Consider the following 21,005-nt stretch of genomic DNA (forward strand, 5'->3'; position numbering starts at 1 on the left):
GCAGTAACAGCCCATTGGTACCAACCATCACAATCACCCATCATCTGCCCATTATGTAATTGCAAATGTATACAGACCATTACAGCTTCTAATGTTTTTAAATAATGTATTTAGTGTATTTTCAAATTATTATAAGTTAATTTTTGAATGTATTTCACTAGTTATTTTTTACATTTCCTAATACATGTTACTATAGTATTGCAAATGTTTTATGGAAGGGGCCCCCAATTTTGCGTTGCCCAAGGCCCCCTGAATCCTCTGGGCAGCCCTGTCTGAGTTTTAAGCCCTGCTGCTGTGTTTTGCCTGCAACAGGCCGGTCTAAGCCTGTGAGTGACCCCCATAGCAGCTGCCTGAAGAAGTGCTTGGGGGAATCATGCAGAAGGAGTGTGATATTTATTTGAGTTCTCTCCTCATGGAGGCTGTGCTCCCCTTGGTGCAGGACAGCAGTCTCAGCAGGACTCTAGGCCCAGCGCCTTGTCTCAGTTTGTGGACTTGTACTGCACCCATCACCAGGCTCAGTCTGGCACCATTACCCCTCACCAGTGCCCAAGAAGCAGTCAAAAAAGTTGGATGGACTGGTTAGGTTAGTTGTCGTGCTGTTGCTTGGCCAGTGTAGAGACCACTGAATGCATAATATTCCTCTGTGATGTTCTGTCCTGAGCACAATTGGCATGTTATGAGGTAGTGCCTGTGAGGGACAGGTGTCTGTTTATGTCATCCAGCCATCATGTCTTAGGTCTTCTGGGGGGGGAGCTTTTCCATCCTGCTTTCATTGGATCAAAGTCAAAGATTATTTTCACAGGGAAGTTAGTAGGAATTTAGAGCAGATGAACATACCACCACAGAGAGCACTTGGCAACCATTTGAGTGTGTGTGACCTATTTAGTTAGAAAATGGAATTTTTAATTCAAATTGAGTTTGTACCATTTGATGTTTTTAATCATTTGGAGGTGCATGGCTAGTTAGGCAGAATGGGTTCCGCAGCACTCCCAGTCAGATTTTGATATGAAGGAAGGACGTATACGTGATTAAAAAAGGTGTATTTCTGATTACAATCAACATTGCTTAATTTTAAGGGAAAGTCATCTTGATCTCTTAATCAATATTTATGTCAAACAGCTGATGAAATTCAAATAGTTAATTATAGTAAGTGACATGCATTCTCTATCCTTTACTTTTAATAGTGAACAAGAAAAAGGACTGATAGGAATAAAATTTCATTTTTTTTTCGTTTACAGTTGATGCAGCCTCATGGCAGATTAAAAAAAAGGTCTGGGGCACAATTTCGTGATCGTGTATTGTGTATAATGTATGTGATTTTTTTGGGGGGGAGGAGGGGCGCAAGATGGAAGTTTCGCCTAGGGCGCAAAATATCCTTGCACTGGCCCTGGGCACTACCATGCCAAAACTCTATCTGATGTGATGGTCTAGGTTTCAATGTTGTTTGGTACCCGAAGGCTGTTTTAACTTTTAGCAGCCTCTCCCAGGTTCTCTATGGGCTGAACAGTTGCTCACCGTGTCTTGTGAGTGGGATTGTATGTGGCCACTACATCTAGAGAAGACTTTCCTGGCCAATTGCAGCTCCTATACAAACTCTATACCTTGCTGCAATTGCCACAGGTATTGGAGCATGGACTCAAATTGTCCCTGGAGTGTTTAAAGTGTAGCCTACAGCTGTGACATTTTAGCAGGACCCAGGCCCATTTCCCCTAATAGGCAGCTGCCCTCGCACACTAAGTAATTGAAAATGTAATTCAGTTAGGTGGATTAGAAAATTATGGAAGTTACCATGAATTCACACTACTTCATTCTTAAGGCAAGGCTATTTCAATTGTTGAATATAGAACTGCATAGCAACTTTCAGCCTCTAGTTAACATTTCTGGAGTTGAACTATAGCTCCCTAGAAAGAGAGATTTATAATGCACATGCTGCATGAACCCTAACTCTCACTATGCTGCAAATGTGGACATTGTTAGCAAGAGTCATTTTGTGGGGGGACAGGCTGAGCTTTATGCTTTAGAATGCCCACAAACAATAAGAGCACTTTGTACCTTATAATTTACTTTTATGGGTTTCAGTGTCAAAAGGATTTTACAGACTTAATGGCTTGTGAAATTATTATGGGAAACAATAATTCAGAGCTGACCTTTTCTAAGCTACCTGTAATTTGATTGGTTTAGCTAGCAAAACCTTTAATTGAATTTGTCAGCAACAAAGATATATGTGCTAAGAGCTGCTGACTTACATTTTATAATTATTATTACTTTAGATAAATATGTAAACAGTCAAGAAACAGTGGGAGTAGAACAGTCATCTATAGTAACAGAAACTCGACACGTCCATGCAGAAGTCATTCTCAGTCATATTAGTTATTGTTTTGTCAGAAAGACATAAACTGATTGAACTTAACACACTATTTAGTAACCAAGTAGTAGGAAAACTGAATATCTTTCGTCTTATATACCATATATTGTGGAGCAGTGAACAAACCATTACTATTTCACTTTCTAGAGCTCCACGACCAAGTGGATTTCTCATAAGCAATCTCTTGCACCTGCTCAGAGCTCCAGTTCAATCTATTTGGTTCCACATGGATGAAGAGGTCTCCTCCATGTGCAACACACTGCAGGATAAGGGAATTAATTGTGGAATTTACTTGACTCCAAAGCGCACAATGTAAATTGTGGTCCTGTGTTGTTGCTCATCATACTTTTCTTACACATTCCAGATGAAGCAGACCAAACAGCAACAATGATGAAGATACATGGAACAATTAAAATCACTTCTGAGCAAGCTCAGTTTTCATCTATTAAGTGATTTAGTAAAACTAATCACAGATTTGTTCCCCCTAGAGAGATCATCACAAATTTCTCTCTTTCCTCTTACCAAGGGGCCGATACAGGGGCTCCTGTCTAGATAATAACTTCAGATAGTAGCCTCTGGACTCTGAGCCATGCAATAACTTGTAAGGCACTTTGGGATCATTCAAGATAGGTACAATATTTATATAAGGTATTATTATTGATATTTAGCTGTTCCGTTTCTTTTAGAATAAACGTTGAAACTCTGCCTGGCTTGTTAAGACAGAAAGCAATACTGCTCAAAAAGGTCTATCATTTAATTAGGTTTCAGATATGAACATACACGAGGGAAGAAAATTATCAGCAGGAGACTGAACAATTGATCTCATAAAAATTCCAGACAGAACAGGAAACCTTCAACAAATATAAAAACAACCGTGATCCAATAATAGCCATCAGAAAACATAGGCTGAAAGGAAACTATCAATTTGAGAATCAAATTCCTATCTGAAAACATCATACCCATTGATTTTGCAGTAAGGAACACAATAAAAATTATTAAAATAAAGATTTAAATTATCCATTTTTTTGTTTGCTTTGTGCATTTGTGTCTAGGTAGTTTTATTGTTTTGTTGACCGTCAATTGCATTTCCAATCTCTTACGCTAATATGAACGGTGGCTGTGTGCACAGAGAAGCCCCATATGCCATGCCCTGGAAAGGTAGGTGGTACTGAGCTGCTACAGTGGCTCTACCGCTTCTGGGGATTTCTCCCTATTCAGGGGAAATCCCAGGAGGATGAGTGCTGGATCTATCCTCTCCAGCTCCTTTGTGCTGCCAGAGAGAGGCATAGTAACTGAACTGTACATGAGAATCATGCCCAATGTTTGCAAAAGCCATTTACTGACATTTCCATTTTAATTCACAATTAATATTTTTCACATTTATGCATATACCTTGATTTTCACTTCATCTTTCCAGAATTATTCAAACGATATTTTTTCTGAGATATGACATGGTGCCATATTAAATGGAGGTGAAGACATATTCTACTGTGCAAAAGGGCATGTGTCATGGTTTACATTTTAAATAAAATAGGCACAGCAGAAATATATAACATTTTATAGTGGATTGACTTGAACCATCATCACTGCCTTGGCTTTACTGATCAGTATTCTAAGTCTCTCTCCTTACTTTCAGTTTTCATCCACCCCAGATAAAGATTTTGAAAACTGTTACACAGTGACTGGATTGATAATGAATACTGTATATCTCAGTTGTTTCACAGAGCTACAGTGGAATAAATACCTTACGTAAGACCTGATTCTTCATTCTTTAACTGTCACTTAAAAATTTCCATTAACTTGAATGGAGGTGGTGCCTGATTAAGAACTGTATTTCCCGGTATCCTCCTCCTTTCCTTTTTTAAAGATGGCCACTACATTAGCCTTTTTCCAGTCATCTGGGACCTCCCCCGATCGCCATGAGTTTTCAAAGATAATGGCCAATGGCTCTGCAATTACATCCCCCAACTCCTTTGCACCCTCAGATGCAGTGCATCTGGACCCATGGATGTGCGCTTGGCCAGCTTTTCTAAATAGGTGACAGTGAGATGAGCGGGCTCCATACTTGCCATGGTATGCCGTCTGCACGGGTAACGCAGGAAAAAAGGTGAGAAACGATTGTTTGCCATTGCTTTCATGGAGGGAGGGCGGGCGGGAGGGGGAGCCTGATGGGTGGTTCATGTACCCAGAACCACCCACGACAAAGTTTTTGCCCCATAAGGCATTGGGAGCTCAACCTAGAATTCCAGTGGGTGGTGGAGACTGCGGATAACTACCCACAGTGCAATGCTCCTAAAGTCAACACTAGCCTTGGTACCATGGACACACTCCACTGACTTAATGCGCTTAGTGGGGACACACACAATTGACTGTATAGAATCGATTTCTAAAAAATCGACTTCTATTAAATCGACCTAATTTCATAGTCTAGACATACCCTCAGATGTGGTAATTTCCATGTCCTCATTTGCCCCCTTGCCACTTTCCCAAACTCTTAATTAACCTCATTAAAATGGAGGAAAAGTATTTTTTAGGTGTTGGTCCAGGCCTAGATGATCTTTAATCTCCACCTCATCCTCAGTGTTTAGTAATCCCACTTCTTCTTTCCTGGTTTTCTTTTTATTTATACAGCTATATAACCTTTTACTACTGGGTTTAATTCCCTTTGCAAGGTCCAATTCTGCTTGGCTTTTGGCAGTTTTCACTTTATCCCTACCATAAATGCATAACAGCAAGATCTGCATAGACACTTAGTGTGTGGCAGATTTTACACATTACCTTGTCACAAACTAAATGTTCACATTGCCCTGTATGTCACATAACCAGTAACAATGTTTGGATACAATTCTGTCAACTTTACTTTCTTGTATGGTGGCCAAGAAAACTTGCAATTTTTAATTATTAAGATAGGAATAACAGGCATTTTTGATTATTGTGTTTCAAAATGCCTGAATTTGATCTACCAAGATTTCCTTGCTTGATTTGGGTGTTTATCCACATGATGTTAGATCTCCAAAAATGCTAAATTTCCTAAAACCCCTTCAGTTTTGGAAATGAAAACATATTCATTAGCAATATTTCTGTGCTATAGCAAACTCTTCTGTAGTTCCATTAAGACTGATTTCTTAATCACTGGCTTCAAGAGAGTGACAGCCTGAGTTAAGCCATTCTAACATTCTTCTAAGGATATTTTTTAGGAACAGCAGAGATTTAATAGGAGTTTTTTCTCCTTTTTAAATTTTTAGCTTGATTAGATAATAGGGTTGTAGTGAATTTAGTGTTGACAAAAGGTTCTAAACTGACAAACCCTAGAAGTTCTCTGTCTAACCAAAAAGCAAATATCAGTTCAGACTTCCACAAGCTGCTCCACGATCTCTGAACCAAAGGGATCATAATTAGGTATGAGGTGCCGTTTGCCCCTGACCAATTTGATTTTTGACCTCTCTTCTGAGCCTGAAAGAAGGTGCAAACTAGTATGAGAAGTTGTGCTGGTTTCATCATAAGGTCACTTGTTTATCGCATTTGGACTCAGTCCACCAGCAGATTTCATATAGACTACCAAATAAGTGTCAGACTTAAATAATTTTCAATCTTAAACAACCTGCCCTGGATTCAAACTAATGACACAGCAGTTACAGCCACCAAATCTTATTTCCATCACTAAAAGACATCCAGCTGACAATTAGTGTTAACATTTTTTATGTTCTTATTTTACATTCATTCAGAATATGAACACAGTATATTAAAAAGTTTGATAGTGAAGCTATCTTTATTGTTCTGTTTTTTTCTTTTTCTTTCTATGATCAGAACAAGCATAATATTGTGGAGTCTTTCCCACTCCATTAATTCTGCCTTTTTTCATCAGCTACAAATACAGCAGTCATCTTTCAATAACAACACTGAACATAATGTAAGAATGGCCATACTGGGTCAGACCAAAGGTCCATCCAGCCCAGAAACCTGTCTACCAACAGTGGCCAATGCCAGGTGCCCTGAAGGGAGTGAACCTAACTGGTAATGATCAAGTGTTCTCTCTCCTGCCATCCATCTCTACCCTCTAACAAACAGAGGCTAAGGACACCATTCCTTACCCATCCTGGCTAATAGCGATTAATGGACTTAACCTCCATGAATTTATCTAGTTCTCTTTTAAACACTGTTATAGTTCTAGCCTTCACAACCTTCTCAGGCAAGAAGTTCCACAGGTTGACTGTGCACTGTGTGAAGAAGAACTTCCTTTTATTTGTTTTAAACCTGCTGCCCATTAATTTCATTTGGCGGCCCCTAGTTATTATATTATGGCAGCAAGTAAATAACTTTTCCTTATTCACTTTCTCCACACCACTTATGATTTTAAAGACCTCTATCATATCCCTCCTTAGGCTCCTCTTTTCCAAGCTGAAAAGTCCTAGCCTCTTTAATCTCTGCTTATATGGGATCCATTCCAAACCCATAATCATTTTAGTTGCCCTTTTCTGAACCTTTTCTAATGCTAGTGTATCGTTTTTGAGATGAGAAGACCACATCTGTACACAGTATTCAAGATGTGGGCGTACTATGGATTTATATAAGGGCAATAAGATATTCTCCGTCTTATTTGCTATCCCTTTTTAAATGATTCCTAACATCCTGTTTGCTTTTTTTGACTGCTGCCACACACTGCATGGACGTCTTCAGAGAACTATCCATGATGACTCCAAGATCTCTTTCTTTATTAGTTGTGGCTAAATTAGCTCCCATCATATTGAATGTATAGTTGAGGTTATTTTTTCCAATGTGCATTACTTTACATTTATCCACATTAAATTTCATTTGCCATTTTGTTGCTCAATCACTTAGTTTTGTGAGATCTTTTTGAAGTTCTTTACAGTCTGCTTTGTTCTTAACTATCTTGAGCAGTTTGGCATTGTCTTCAGACTTTGCCACCTCACTGTTTACCCCTTTCTCCAGATCATTTATGAATAAGTTGAATAGGCTTGGTCCTAGGACGACCCTTGAAGAACAATACTAGTTACCCCTCTCCAGTCTGAAAATTTACCATTTATTCCTACCCTTTGTTCCTTGTCTTTTAACCAGTTCTCAACTCGTGAATGGATATTCCCTCTTATCCCATGACAACTTAATTTACGTAAGAGCCTTTGGTGAGGGACCTTGTCAAAGGCTTTCTGGAAATCTAAGTACATTATGTCCACTGGATCCACCCAAAGTTCCTTCAGTAGGTGTAACTTAAAAACGTGTCATTGATAGCTAGGCAGAAATTTCTCCATTCATAAAAGTCTAAGGATGAAGTCTTGGCCCCACTGAAGTTAAAGCAAAATTTACTCTGAAAGCATGTCTACATGAGCACTTACTGTGTGGCAAAGGGAGGGTGTAAATCTAAAGCACTACAGGATTGTGTGCACTAAGTGCCCATGTAGATCCTGCTGATGTACACTGCAAGTTTCCTAATGCACTTGGACATTGTATTTTTTCAGACTTCAGTATGTCAATGTGCCTTAGACAACTTTTAGCGCATTGAAGGAATGCCCACAAGGACACAATGCAGAGCTGCTGGAGTGTGCTGCACAGTAAGTGGTCATGTAGACATGCCCTTTTTGTTACTCTGCTAACGAACAAAGAGGTTGGAACCCCAGATACATCTCCATGACTGAAAAGGCCCTTCCAGGCTAACAAAGATACATTACTTTTTAACTTCCATTTAGAGTCATCTGTTGTCCTACTGATTTTGAAGCTGCATCCTGGTTATATTTCTAAAAGATTTTCAGTTAGGTTAAATTAGCTGATTAATAAAGTTTTCATAAATTGGAGAAATGTTTCACTCCTAGAATCATCCTCTTTAGCACTTAATTTGTCAAGCTAAAATTTGGTGAAATATGTGACACCTGATACAGCACTGAAACCATCTCCAGAAGAAACTGTGTGAAAGTTTAGAATGATTTAGTATGGCATATAACGTACAGCATGTAATAGGCAATATCTAGGTAGGTTTAGGTTAAAAAAAAAAAGACTCTAAGCACATAATTTATCTATATTAAACTGCTTCTCCTTACCCCCTTATGCTTTTAATCTCAAGGATTGCGCCAAATAAATTTATTTTTGAATGTTTAGGCCATATGATTAGAGGCATTTTCTCATAATCCCATAGGCTAAATTTGAGTAATAAGATCTTCAACATGCAGAGGAAACTATTACTCAGAGCAGAGCACAAACACAGGGATCAGATTTCTTTTTTATATGAAATATAAGTATGCATATTTATCTCATTTATTTACTTAATTTTCTTTAAAATCACTGGCTAAGTACTGCAACAGAGAAGGTTTTTTTGAAAAACTAGAGCTGTAGATAATTCTGCTTAAGGGTACACATTTGGTTCTAGGATTATTTGTCTTGGACAAAACATATTACTGAATAGAACCGCTGAGTGTACATTTACACTCAGAGCAGCACAAAATGGACTGGATAATTTTATTACTTTTAATAATATTTGCAATTATGCTAGCTAAAATAATTCTGAGGGTGATCAAATCACATGATTTAGGGCACAAATTAAGCTATTATTCACCTGCAAGAATCAGGAAGAAATGGTTCCTTCAGGCACAGTTTGCACAACTGACTGGATTGTTCTCGTCTTCCTCTAAAATATCAGATACTGAGTGGAGTAGCTGATATTGTTAGTCAAAGGTATGGTAGGAGGCAGGATAGTTCAAAGGGTCACTCTTCACATAACACTGAAGGCCCAGAAAGCTGCCTGCTGAAACCAGGAGCGGGCTCTGAAACGTGTAGTGCTTTTATAAATGAAAGAATATATTTGCTTAAAAGCTCTCCTTGCATTACTGTGAAGAGCTGACCAGAGCTGAAAGTAGGATATCACATGAGAGTGGCCAGTGGTTCTAGCTATACCACTAACATACATTTGTATTGATCAAGTATATTCAAGTAAATAATGAAAGTAACAACAAGCCGTTACATAGTATTTTGTGAGCATGACCCCACAAGCTTTACTGCATCAAACTCTCACTTAGTTCATTTAGTGCTTCTTGCATGGAGGATTTTGCATGAATGGGACCTCTATTTCACAGGGGCTTTGCTAGATTTAGCTCATTAATCTTTGCAAAACACATTTGAAGTAGCAGATTACCATACAACTTCAATTGTATGAATATCATGGGGAATACTAAATGAGCTCAAAGGAATATCTTCAAAGTGTTGGGTAGGACATAAACTTGTTTCAAGCAAGAAAGTTTGGATAAATGAGGATATATTATATTTTCATCCTGATTTTACAGATGGAATAACTGAGGCCCAGAAAAGTTAAATGATATAGTAACTTGTCATGGTTAGCGTTCATGAGTTCCTGGACTCCGGTGCTACTATGACTTCCACTTTATTGCAAAAAGAACAGTCAATATGTATTTTCTCACTAGGCTGAATGAAGGGGATTCTGAAGCAAAGAGCAGTTAAATTGCTTGCCTGAGGCCATACAGTGAATCAATAGCAGAGAAAGAAATTGAAACCAAGGCTCCCGACACACCCACTCACCAGGCAGTGATCTATCCATTGGACCACAGCATTTCTTAAAATTGTTCTGAGAGTTTAGGAATATGTGAATACCACTCTTATTCCCCTAGCTGAAGGTCAAATTCATCAAAAAGATTATTAAAACATAGTATTTCTTTTCTGAAAAAAAAGTTCCTCAGACAATGACTTTATTATCGGGAGGAAGGGATTTGCCCGATCCCCTGTGGAACGTCAGTACTTCCTCTTAACTTAACTCCCTTTCTCATCTCAGCTGTGTAGAAACCATCTGTCAGCCAAGCATTGATTGAACAAGATGTAGCTACTTCTCCTGTAACCAGCGAGATCGCTGTTCAGCAGAGCTGGTTAAAAAAAGAGGTTGGGGGAAGGAAATACTGGACATCCTTGGCAAAGCGTTTTGTTAAAATTTTGAAATAAATAATAATAATACATTGCAACAAGCTCTTCTGCTGAGCAATGCAAGCATATCCTGAAACTTCTGGAACTGAGAATGCTGAGTCCACAACACTACAGAGGATTATTTCATAGATTCCAAAGCCAGAAGGGACCATTGCGCCCATCTAGTCTGATCTCCTGTATAACACAGGCCATAAGAAGTTTCCCAAAAATACTTCTAGAGCAGATCTTTTAGAAAAATATACATTCTTGATTTTAAAATTGTCAGTGATTAAGAACCCACCAGGACCCTTGGTAAATTGTTTTAATTACCCTCATTGTCAAAAATTTAAGCTTTATTTCCCATTTGATTCTGTCCAGCAGCAACTTCTAGCCACAGCATTCTGTTATAACTTCCTCTGCTTGACTGAAGAGCCCAGTGTTTGTTCCCTATCTAGATATTTGTTCTCCATGCTCCTCCTTCATCTTCTCTTTGTTAAACTACATAGATTGAGCTCTTTGAGTCTATCACCATGAGGCAGGTCTTCTAAGCCTTTAATCAATCTCATGGCTCCTCTCTGAACCCTCTCCCATTTTTTAACATCCTTCTTGAATTGTGGGCATCAAAACTAGACACAGACCAGCAACAGTCACATAAGTGTCAAATATACAGTTAAAAAAGCTCTCTACTTCTATTTTAAAAGCCATATCACAAAATGACATTTCATTTGAATAAGGTAGTAAGCAAATCGATACAAACTTACCAATTCACCACAATATGCTCCCAAGGCGATCACTGACCGGAGGATTAAAAGTGTAAGACACCTCAAGTTTTCCCTGTAAAATATATTTTAAAAAAAGGTTTGGTTTTTTTTTTAAACATTTTTACATTCATAATAGCAAATTTTGATTCCATGAAAAAGACAAGAATAGTAAAAGTGGTACATTGTAGGTGGACAGCATCTACAAATTAACACTGCTACATAACAGCATAATAAAGTGGAATTCATACAATATTTATTTATGCCAAAGAGTATAGTACATAAAGTATCAAATAAATCTTAGATATACTAAATGATATGATTCATAAGGCATTCTCTGATGAAAACACTCATGCCACATGAATTGTGTAATTAACTACAATACTTATTTATAATCTCCTTCCCGACATGCTATTTCACTAAAAACAAATGTTGTTTCAATGGACTGTTTGTTTTTTTAATTAAAAACAAAACACAAAACAAAAACAAAACCCTGATATCAGAACCAGAGGTAAATTGTTAGCTTGTTAAATACTCATGAGTCATTACCAATGCCTATAGTTCTTACACAGACATGATGTTAATCAGCCTAGTAAATTATCTTAATGGTTTGTGAAAACAGGATTGTAGCCTTGCTACTAATAAAGCTAACATCCATCAACCCCACTTACCCAAATCCAATGTCAATCACAACCCTACCCTGATGCATTTTATCTCAGTTATTTAACCCTTTCCACATTGACAGAAAAAGCAGTGCTTTAGCAGGAGGCTCAAGCTACATACAGGTCTAATCCTGCATTCTCTGCACATGCCAAACTCACTGAAGTCAACTAGAACTTGGGATACACTGTCAGTGTAGAATCTGGGTCTCCAGTATATATCTGAAAATACAAGTACAAAAAAGGTGCATTTAAAAAGCACCTTTACTTTTCTTTTTGCATATCTTTATAATTTATTTCAAGATGAATTTAATTATCTTCTAGTTCCATTTCACACAGCATATTGCATATTATTCGTAGCTTGGGAAAAATAATTCTTTTTTATCACTCAAAAATATTGCTTTATAATCTTCTTCTTAGTCTCTTTCTCTTTCTCCCAGTCCCTTCCATTTACAACCTCTTCCGTCTGTTTTTGTGGCATAAATTGCTCTGATGACCCTTCTGGAAAACATTCATTGCGTATGTCAGCTGCCAGCCAATGCTAAATTATTTTAACTATTTATATGTATCCTTGAGAATGATGATCTATCACAAGTTCTCCTTTTCTCCTAAAATGGGTAACTGCTGAAAAAGAACTATTTTTCTGTTTACTATTTTACAAAGTTAGAAAATTTCAACTTAATCTTCCATTCCTTTGCAGTTCATGACCCCTAAATGTGTGCTTTAAGAAATAAACAGTAATCTACAATAGTTGGTTGAATTCAATATCTTCCATAATGTAAATCCTCTATGATTTACCAATTTCTGTTAAGCTATATATTTTCTTTAAATTAAAGTATAATTATTTTCCTAAATGGAAAAAGGCTTGTTACAAATCTTATTGACTTCCATTTTCCAATGCATTTAGGGTTTTTTTCCCCTTTCCGGTGCCTACCTAAAGTTTAAATCTGCTTGCTGAAAAATGCCAACAAACTGCAAGCAACTGACAGGTGAGGTTGAAATATCATGCTCAATCAGATGATAATTATAAATATCAATATCTGACATTTTTTAGGTGAACATTTCAGAGAATGATACTAACATGAAATGACAATCCCTGGAAAGTGAACTTTTGGCTTTGGATGTAGAAGACTGGAAACCCTTACAGTTCTGTTTTTACCACATTATAGCAGAACACAGAACCACTCTCTAACATATTTATAATTGGTAGACTCTCTCAAATGGTTACTTTTCTGTTTTTGTTTTTTGGCATTGGACTATTCATACAAAACTGTCATTAAATGAGCTACTTTCTAAACTTATGAGGACCAAATTCTTGGTTCCACAGAGACAGTTGCAGTGAAGTCAATTGGAATTGCCCTTTGTCACTGAACCAGAATTTGGCCCACAGAGTTTACCTCTACTCAAAAAATTATTTAATACTCAAGGTGAAATCATGCCCTCATACTAAAAACACAAGTCATTGCACAGGAAAAAAATCTCTGTAAGGATCCCACTATGAGTTTTGGACTGAACTGTCACTAGCGAAATGAAGAACTTCATATGTAGCATCAAAGTAGGCTTATATTAACATAATTGTCTCAGAGAAGCAACCCCCTTTTGCAAGCACCACTGTATGTTTTGAAAGTTATCTCAGCAAGTGATGCTGTAAGGAGAAAAAATAAACAGAGTCTAAAAAATGAATTGAGACTCAGGGCAAAGGTCACTTGTGAGATCTGCACAATACCACCCAGCTTTGTTTCCCCCTCCCATCCCCAGCGATGTGTAAATTTTCCACTGATATTAATGGGAGATGCACATGACAGAAGCTGAATACCACTTAACTTGACTATGCTTGAAATGAGAATGTTGCCATTAATGTTTTCACAGCCATCCCACCGAGGCATTTAGGAGGCTATTGAAGTTACTATAGTAAAAACCCTATTTCAAGACTATATTGATGGGTTTAAATTAATAGTCATGATACGTAGACATGAGGTGTAAATGAGGCACCCAGGGAAGTCAATGTATACCACCACTGTGGAAGCACTGGGACAAAGTAAGAGTATATGGAACTAGAAAGATTGCTAGAGGGTGAAAGAAGGATCTAAATCTGGGCTTGAGGTACCTCATTCCCAGGTTTTGGTTTGTTTTATTCTGAGCAAGCCTGAATCAACAAGAATCAAGACTATCGGCCTATTAGTAGCTTTTTTATTATACATACTAGGGTAATGCCAAGAGGTCCCAATCAGAGACTGTGCCCCAATCTGCAAGGCACTGCCTACACATATGACAGAAATGTAGCTCCTTCCTCACAGAGCTTACAGTCTAAACATAAAATGACAGGCAATAGGTGGATACAATGTAGGTGTAGCCATGCCGGTCCTGGGATATCATAGAGATCAGGTGGATGAGGGAATATCTATTGGCCAACTTCTGCTGGTGAGAGAGACAAGCTTTTGAGCCACACAGAGCTATTCCTCAGGCCAAAAGCTTATCTCTCTCACCAGCAGAAGTTGATCCAATAAAAGATATCACCCTCACTCACCTGGTTTCTCTAACCGGTGTGTACAACAGACAGGAGAAGCCCAAGTTAACAGTGAGACAGTATGCCATGCACTAGGGATTAACAATGAGATTTTTTGCTATAAGCTGCGAACGTATCAGTTGAAAACAACAGAGGAGGAGAAGGACCAGGCTGTATTGCTTGATCACAAGATGACTACGTGATGCAGCTGTGAAAAAGTCTAATTCAATGCTATGATGCATCAAGTGAGGTATTTCCAGTAGAGATAGGGAAGTGTTATTACCATTATGCAAGGCACTGATGTGACCTCATCTGGAATACTGTGTGCAGTTCTGGTCTCCTATGCTTAAGAACGATGAATTCATGGAGCAGGTGCAGAGAAGGATTATTGGGATGATCAGAGGAATGGAAAACCTACCTTATGAGAGGAGACTAAAGGAGCTTGGCTTGTTTATCCTAGCCAAATGAAGGCTGAAGGGAGATATGATTGTTTTCTATAAATACATCAGAGAGATAAATATCAGGGAGGAGGGGAGTTATTTAAGTTCAGGGCCAATGTTGATACAAGCACACATGGATATAAACTGGACATCAAGAAGTTTAGGCTTGAAATTAGATGATTTCTAACCATCAGAGGACTGAAGTTCTGGAACAGCCTTCCAAGGGGAGCAGTGGAGCCAAAATCCAAAATGTCTTCAAGTCTGAGCTTGATAAGTTCATGGAGGGTATGGTGAGATTGCCTGCAAAGGCGTGTGGTTCATCTGCACATGCTAGTAGCAAAAGTCCCCGATGGCAAGAGATGGGGCACTAGATGGGTAGGGAGCCGAGTTAATATGGAGAATTTGTTCCCAGGTGGCTGGCTGGTGGTCTTGCTCAGGGTCCAGCTGATCATCATTCTTGGGGTTTGGAAGGAATTTTCCCCCAAGTCAGATTGGCAGAGACTCTGGAGTGTTTTCATCTTCCTCTGCAGCATGGGGTATAGGTTATCTGCAGTTTTAAACTAGAGTTAATGGTGCATTCTCTGTAACTTGAAGTCTTTAAACATGATTTCAGAACTTCAGTAGTTCAGCCAGAGGTTAAGGGGACTAATACAGGAGTGAGTGGGTGAGGTTCTGTGTGCCATACCCAGAGATGATCATTATGGTCTCTGTTGGCCTTAAAGTTTACAAGTCTATGAGGAGCATGGGTAATATTTTCAGTTATGGACCAAAGTAAATAATTGTAATAATAATTTTGTCAAAAAAAATGTATCTAGTCAAATTAACAAATAACCAACCACCCCCCAAGAATATATAAAAAAACACACACCACCCTAGTTTCATTTAACTTGCATTTTTATTTGGTTCTATAATATTAGGTTGGTATAACACATTCAAATAAGCTAATTAATAACTAACGATTTTGTTTTGGTTTTTAAATAAGAATAATATGTAATGATCCCTCTTCCCCCATTTGGCATCCGAGAATCCTGAATCATCATTTGGGTGACTGTTACTAAGGTACTGCATGAAGACGGTATATAATTCTTATTTCTATGCTGTTTTCTAACAGACAGGCTGCATATTTTTATCCCTGACAACCTTGCCATTTTGAATTCCCAGTGCCTTCTAGGTCTGAAATAAGTATAATGGAAAACCATATAAAACTGACAGCCATTAAACTCACTCCACTCCCTTTTTCACACTGCATATATGCCACACATAAGCAGCATTAGACATTTCAGACACAGAAGCTCATTTATAAACTTCCATAACAAGAGCCAGGATTTACTGAAGTTGTCATTAATGTATGCATGCTGTCAACTGGTCTCCCCACTGCCCATTTGGATCACATCCACCCTGACATCTGAAACACCCAAACCGTAGCCTATTGACAATAGGAGCATAGCCTGAGTGCTGCCTGTCTTGCTTAATTCATTGATTCTTCAGACTGATAACACCAGATAAATGGGAAGTCCCATCCTTCCTCTGAGTTTCACCATCTTTTATCAGCATTTAACCATTACCCAAGAGATAATATAGTCACTCTGAAATGTGATCTAACCATTTGGATGTCAAGTTGTAATACAGGACGAGACTATCTTTTGCTCACAAAATTGTACAAGGCACAGCAAACTACTCCTGAAGTTCCACTTGAAATGTACATTCTGTCTTTATGAGTTTATAATTACTCCTGTAATTAATTATGTTTTCCCCCAATAGTGATTGATTAATATTACTTATTGCCCTTCTGCCTTCCAAGTTTGATACATTCTGGTCATTGCCTATTCATTACATTTTGCAACAATTGATTTCTATGAAAACTCAGACATAAGACGCATGCTTAGTTATACTAATTGTCTCTCACAAATGTGTGTGGGGAAAAACATTCAGGGTTTCTTTAGCATAAAATACAGCACCATCTGAACATCACTACCCGCCTCTGGGTGTTACAGCTAATGAGGTACCAGTAACTTCTGATCACTAAGAAAAACCAATAGTTCAAGATTTTGCATATGACTGCAGAAATATTTTCTTACCATTTAAATCAGCAGAGAACCTGCAAGGCAGAACATTTAATATAGTGTGACCAGTTCACAATAGTCAAATACACATTCCAGCTACAGATATTTTTGTTTATTCCACTGGTAATACCCAGGGATAAGTAATACTATTTGCACTGCCATTTAAAGCTGCAATATTAAAATACATTCCTGATTTTTTTTGACTAACTCTCCAACAGCTGTGGTCAAATTTGTGCTTAATTATCTATTATTTTAAATATTTTACAATTAAGCATGTATGATTGTCTTATATATTGACTACAATAGGAAATCAAAATACTGACTGAGGCCCCAGTCCAGGAAAACATTTAAGCATGTGCTGAAATTTAAGCATGGGTGTAGGTCCCAATTATTTCAATGGGTCTAAGCCAGAGGTGGGCAAACATTTTGGTCCAAAGGCCACATCTGGGTGGGGAAATTGCATGTAGGGCCATGAATGTAGGGCTAGGGCAGGGGGTTGGGGTGTGGGAGGGGGTGCAGTGTGCAGGAAGGGGCTCGGGGAAAGGCGTTGGGACACAGGAGGGGTGCAAGAAGGGGCTCAAGGCAGTGGGTTGGGGTGTGGAGGAGTGCGGCGGGGACTCAGGGCAGGGATGCAGGAGGGATGAGGCAGGGGGTTGGGGTGCAGGGTGCAGGAGAGATTCGGGGTGCAGGGTCCGGCCCAGCGCTGCTTACCTGTAGCAGCGCTGGGGTGGCAGCAGCACGCAGCAGGGCTCAGGCAGGCTCCCTGCCTGCCCTGCCCCGCACCACTCCCAGAAGCAGCTGGCACCATGGCACCTGCAGCCCCTGGGGGAGAAGGGGGGCAGAGGGCACTGTGTGCTGCCCTCGCCTGTGGGTACCTCCCCCGAAGCTGCCATTAGCCGTAGTTCCCAGCCAATGGGAGCTGCGTGGGGCAGTGCCTGAAGGCAAGAGCAGTGCACAGAGCCCTCTTTCCCTCTCCCCAGGGGCTGCAGGGATGTGGTGCCGGCCGCACCTGAGCCACAGGCCGTAGTTTGCCCACCCCTGGTCTAATATGGGAATAAAGGGAAACAAGAAGACTTTTTATCAATACATTAGAAGCAAGAGGAAGCCCAAGGACAGGGTAGGCCCACTGCTCAGTGAGGAGGGAGAAACAGTAACAGGAAACTTGGAAATGGCAGAGATGCTTAATGACTTCTTTGTTTCGGTCTTCACTGAGAAGTCTGAAGGAATGTCTAACATAGTGAATGCTTATGGGAAGGGGGTAGGTTTAGAAGATAAAATAAAAAAAGAACAAGTTAAAAATCACTTCGAAAAGTTAGATGCCTGCAAGTCACCAGGGCCTGATGAAATGCATCCTAGAATACTCAAGGAGTTAATAGAGGAGGTATCTGAGCCTCTAGCTATTATCTTTGGAAAATCATGGGAGACGGGAGAGATTCCAGAAGACTGGGAAAAGGCAAATATAGTGCCCATCTATAAAAAGGGAAATAAAAACAACCCAGAAAACTACAGACCAGTTAGTTTAACTTCTGTGCCAGGGAAGATAATGGAGCAAGTAATTAAGGAAATCATCTGGTAAGGTGATAGGGAATAGCCAGCATGGATTTGTAAAGAACAAATCATGTAAAACCAATCTGATAGCTTTCTTTGATAGGATAACGAGTCTTGTGGATAAGGGAGAAGTGGTGGATGTGGTATACTTAGACTTTAGAAAGGCATTTGATACGGTCTCGCATGATATTCTTATCAATAAACTAGGCAAATACAATTTAGATGGGGCTACCATAAGGTGGGTGCATAACTGGCTGGATAACCATACTCAGAGAGTAGTTATTAATGGTTCCCAAGCCTGCTGGAAACGTATAACAAGTGGGGTTCCACAGGGGTCTGTTTTGGGACCAGCTCTGTTCAATATCTTCATCAATGACTTAGATGTTGGCATAAAAAGTACGCTTATTAAGTTTGCAGATGATACCAAACTGGTAGGGATTGCAACTGCTTTGGAGGACAGGGTCAAAATTCAAAATGATCTGGACAAATTGGAGAAATGGTCTGAGGTAAACAGGATGAAGTTTAATAAAGACAAATGCAAAGTGCTCCACTTAGGAAGGAACAATCAGTTTCACACATACAGAATGAGAAGAGACTGTCTAGGAAGGAGTACGGCAGAAAGGGATCTAGGGGTTATAGTGGACCACAAGTTAAATATGAGTCAACAGTGTGACCTGCTGCAAAAAAAGCAAACATGATTCTGGGATACATTAACAGGTGTGTTGTGAGCAAGCACTGGTTAGGCCTCAACTGAAGTATTGTGTCCAGTTCTGGGCACCGCATTTCAAGAAAGATGTGGAGAAATTGGAGAGGATCCAGAGAAGACCAACAAGAATGATTAAAGGTCTTGAGAACATGACCTACGAAGGAAGGCTGAAAGAATTGGGTTTGTTTAGTTTGGAAAAGAGAAGACTGAGAGGGGACATGATAGCAGTTTTCAGGTATCTAAAAGGGTGTCATCAAGAGGAGGGAGAAAACTTGTTCACCTTAGCCTCTAATGATAGAGCAAGAAGCAATGGGCTTAAATTGCAGCAAGGGAGATTTAGGTTGGACATTAGGAAAAAGTTCTTAACTGTCAGGGTGGTTAAACACTGGAATAAATTGCCTAGAGAGTTTGTGGAATCTCCATGTCTGGAGATATTTAAGAGTAGGTTAGATAAATGTCTATCAGGGATGGTCTAGACAGTATTTGGTCCTGCCATGAGGGCAGGGGACTGGACTCGATGACCTCTCGAGATCCCTTCCAGTCCTAGAGTCCACGAATCGAAGCACATGCCTATATGCTGTCCTAAGTAGGGATACTTTCCTTAATCAGGGCTATAAATCAGTGTGCTTGTTCTTTATTAACTGTCAGAGATTGATATAAGGGATTAGGTTATTTTCTCACTCTCTCTGTCACTATTGCACATTCCTTAACTGCACTGCTCTTGAACACAAGTAATAAAGCCAGTTATCAAATCAATTATTTGATCACTGTTTTCTTTGGGACCTTACTGTGTATTATATTAGATCAGAACAAAACCTTGTGTGGACTCTCTTATTTGAATTTCAGGTAGGGAAGAACCTGAACTGAATGCTATCACATGGCTGGCCCCTTAGGTGAGTCAGATGCCCAGGGTACTAGTAACAAGCTCCACTAAAGGGGATAATCACCTGGTGGAGCGGGGAGCCCTTTGGGGCTAATAAAAGGCTTAAGAGAGCTCAGCAGGAAAAGCTCTAGAGGGGAAAGGAAGTTCCAGAGGAAGGGAGCTCTCAGCCTGCCTGAACTAGGCAAAAGTTCTCTAGGCAGAGAGGACTGGGAGAGAACAGGGGCAAGGATGAAGCACTCTCCAGGTAATGGAGAAACCTGAGGCCTTTTAGCGAAAGAAGCTGCTACTGGAACCTAGATACTTTTGTTTTGTGACTTATAAATTGTATCTGGACTCTGAAGTGAGAGCCTTTAAACCCTCATTCAAGTGCTCCTTTCAGAAGGCTTTATTAAAGGGAGATATACTACTGTAAAGTGTTTGGCTTCTCCTTGACTGGTCTGTTAAAGTGACTTCATTGGTATCTCATTAACTGGGTGACACTAATGCGGGCCACAACATAGCCACACACAGCCATAAGGGATATTCAGGAGACCATGGTGACCTCTTTTACACAAGTCTATTTAAAATACATGTAACATTTTCAGTATGTACCTATTATAATTTAGGGTACAGATTAGAGAGGAGGTTTTAAAACAACCCTCCCAAACCCACTAAACAATTCATCTAGAAATTCTATCTAAAAAACAATCACAAGCTTATTGGAAGACAGCAGACGATGTAGAGAGAGGCAGAGTAAGGTTTCCTGGGGCCCTGGGCCAGAGCAAGTGGGGATCCTCTTCCCAGCCCTTCCGCCTGCAGCCCCACTGCTATTCTGCCCCCCACTGCAGCCCCATAACCCCTTTTGCTCCTTTCTGCCCCTTCTCCACTCACTGCAGCCCCAAGGCTGGAGAAGCTCTGTCCCCACGCCACAGCCCTTTGGTGCAGCGGGGAGTGAGAGCTCCTCCAGTCCCAGGGTTGCAGCAGGGGTCCAGGTGCTGGGGCTTCTCCCGCTCTGCCTGCCCAGCACTTCTGCTGGAGAGCGGGTTCCCCTGTTGCCCTATGGCTTCCAGGGCCAGCTCCAGGGACCAGCTCAGCAAGCAGGTGCTTGGGGTGGCCAAGGGGAAGGGGCAGCACGTCGGGCTGTTTGTCAGCAATTCGGCGGCAGGTCCCTCGGTCCCTCTCAG

General features: G+C 39.9%; 1 protein-coding gene across 40 annotated transcripts in view; it reads right to left on the reverse strand.

Annotated features, from left to right (window-relative positions):
- The window catches only part of PTPRD (protein tyrosine phosphatase receptor type D), a 1,707,428-nt gene that overhangs the window by 1,307,477 nt on the left and 378,946 nt on the right, over positions 1–21,005 (reverse strand). For all 40 annotated transcript variants that reach the window (XM_030566328.1, XM_030566329.1, XM_030566317.1 and 37 more), the window contains exon 3: positions 11,041–11,113. The gene's annotated coding sequence lies outside the window, so the exon portion shown is untranslated. The remainder of the gene's footprint in view (positions 1–11,040; positions 11,114–21,005) is intronic.

The sequence above is a fragment of the Gopherus evgoodei genome, chromosome 6, assembly GCF_007399415.2.
Source record: "Gopherus evgoodei ecotype Sinaloan lineage chromosome 6, rGopEvg1_v1.p, whole genome shotgun sequence".
In the NCBI taxonomy this organism is placed as follows: domain Eukaryota; kingdom Metazoa; phylum Chordata; order Testudines; family Testudinidae; genus Gopherus; species Gopherus evgoodei.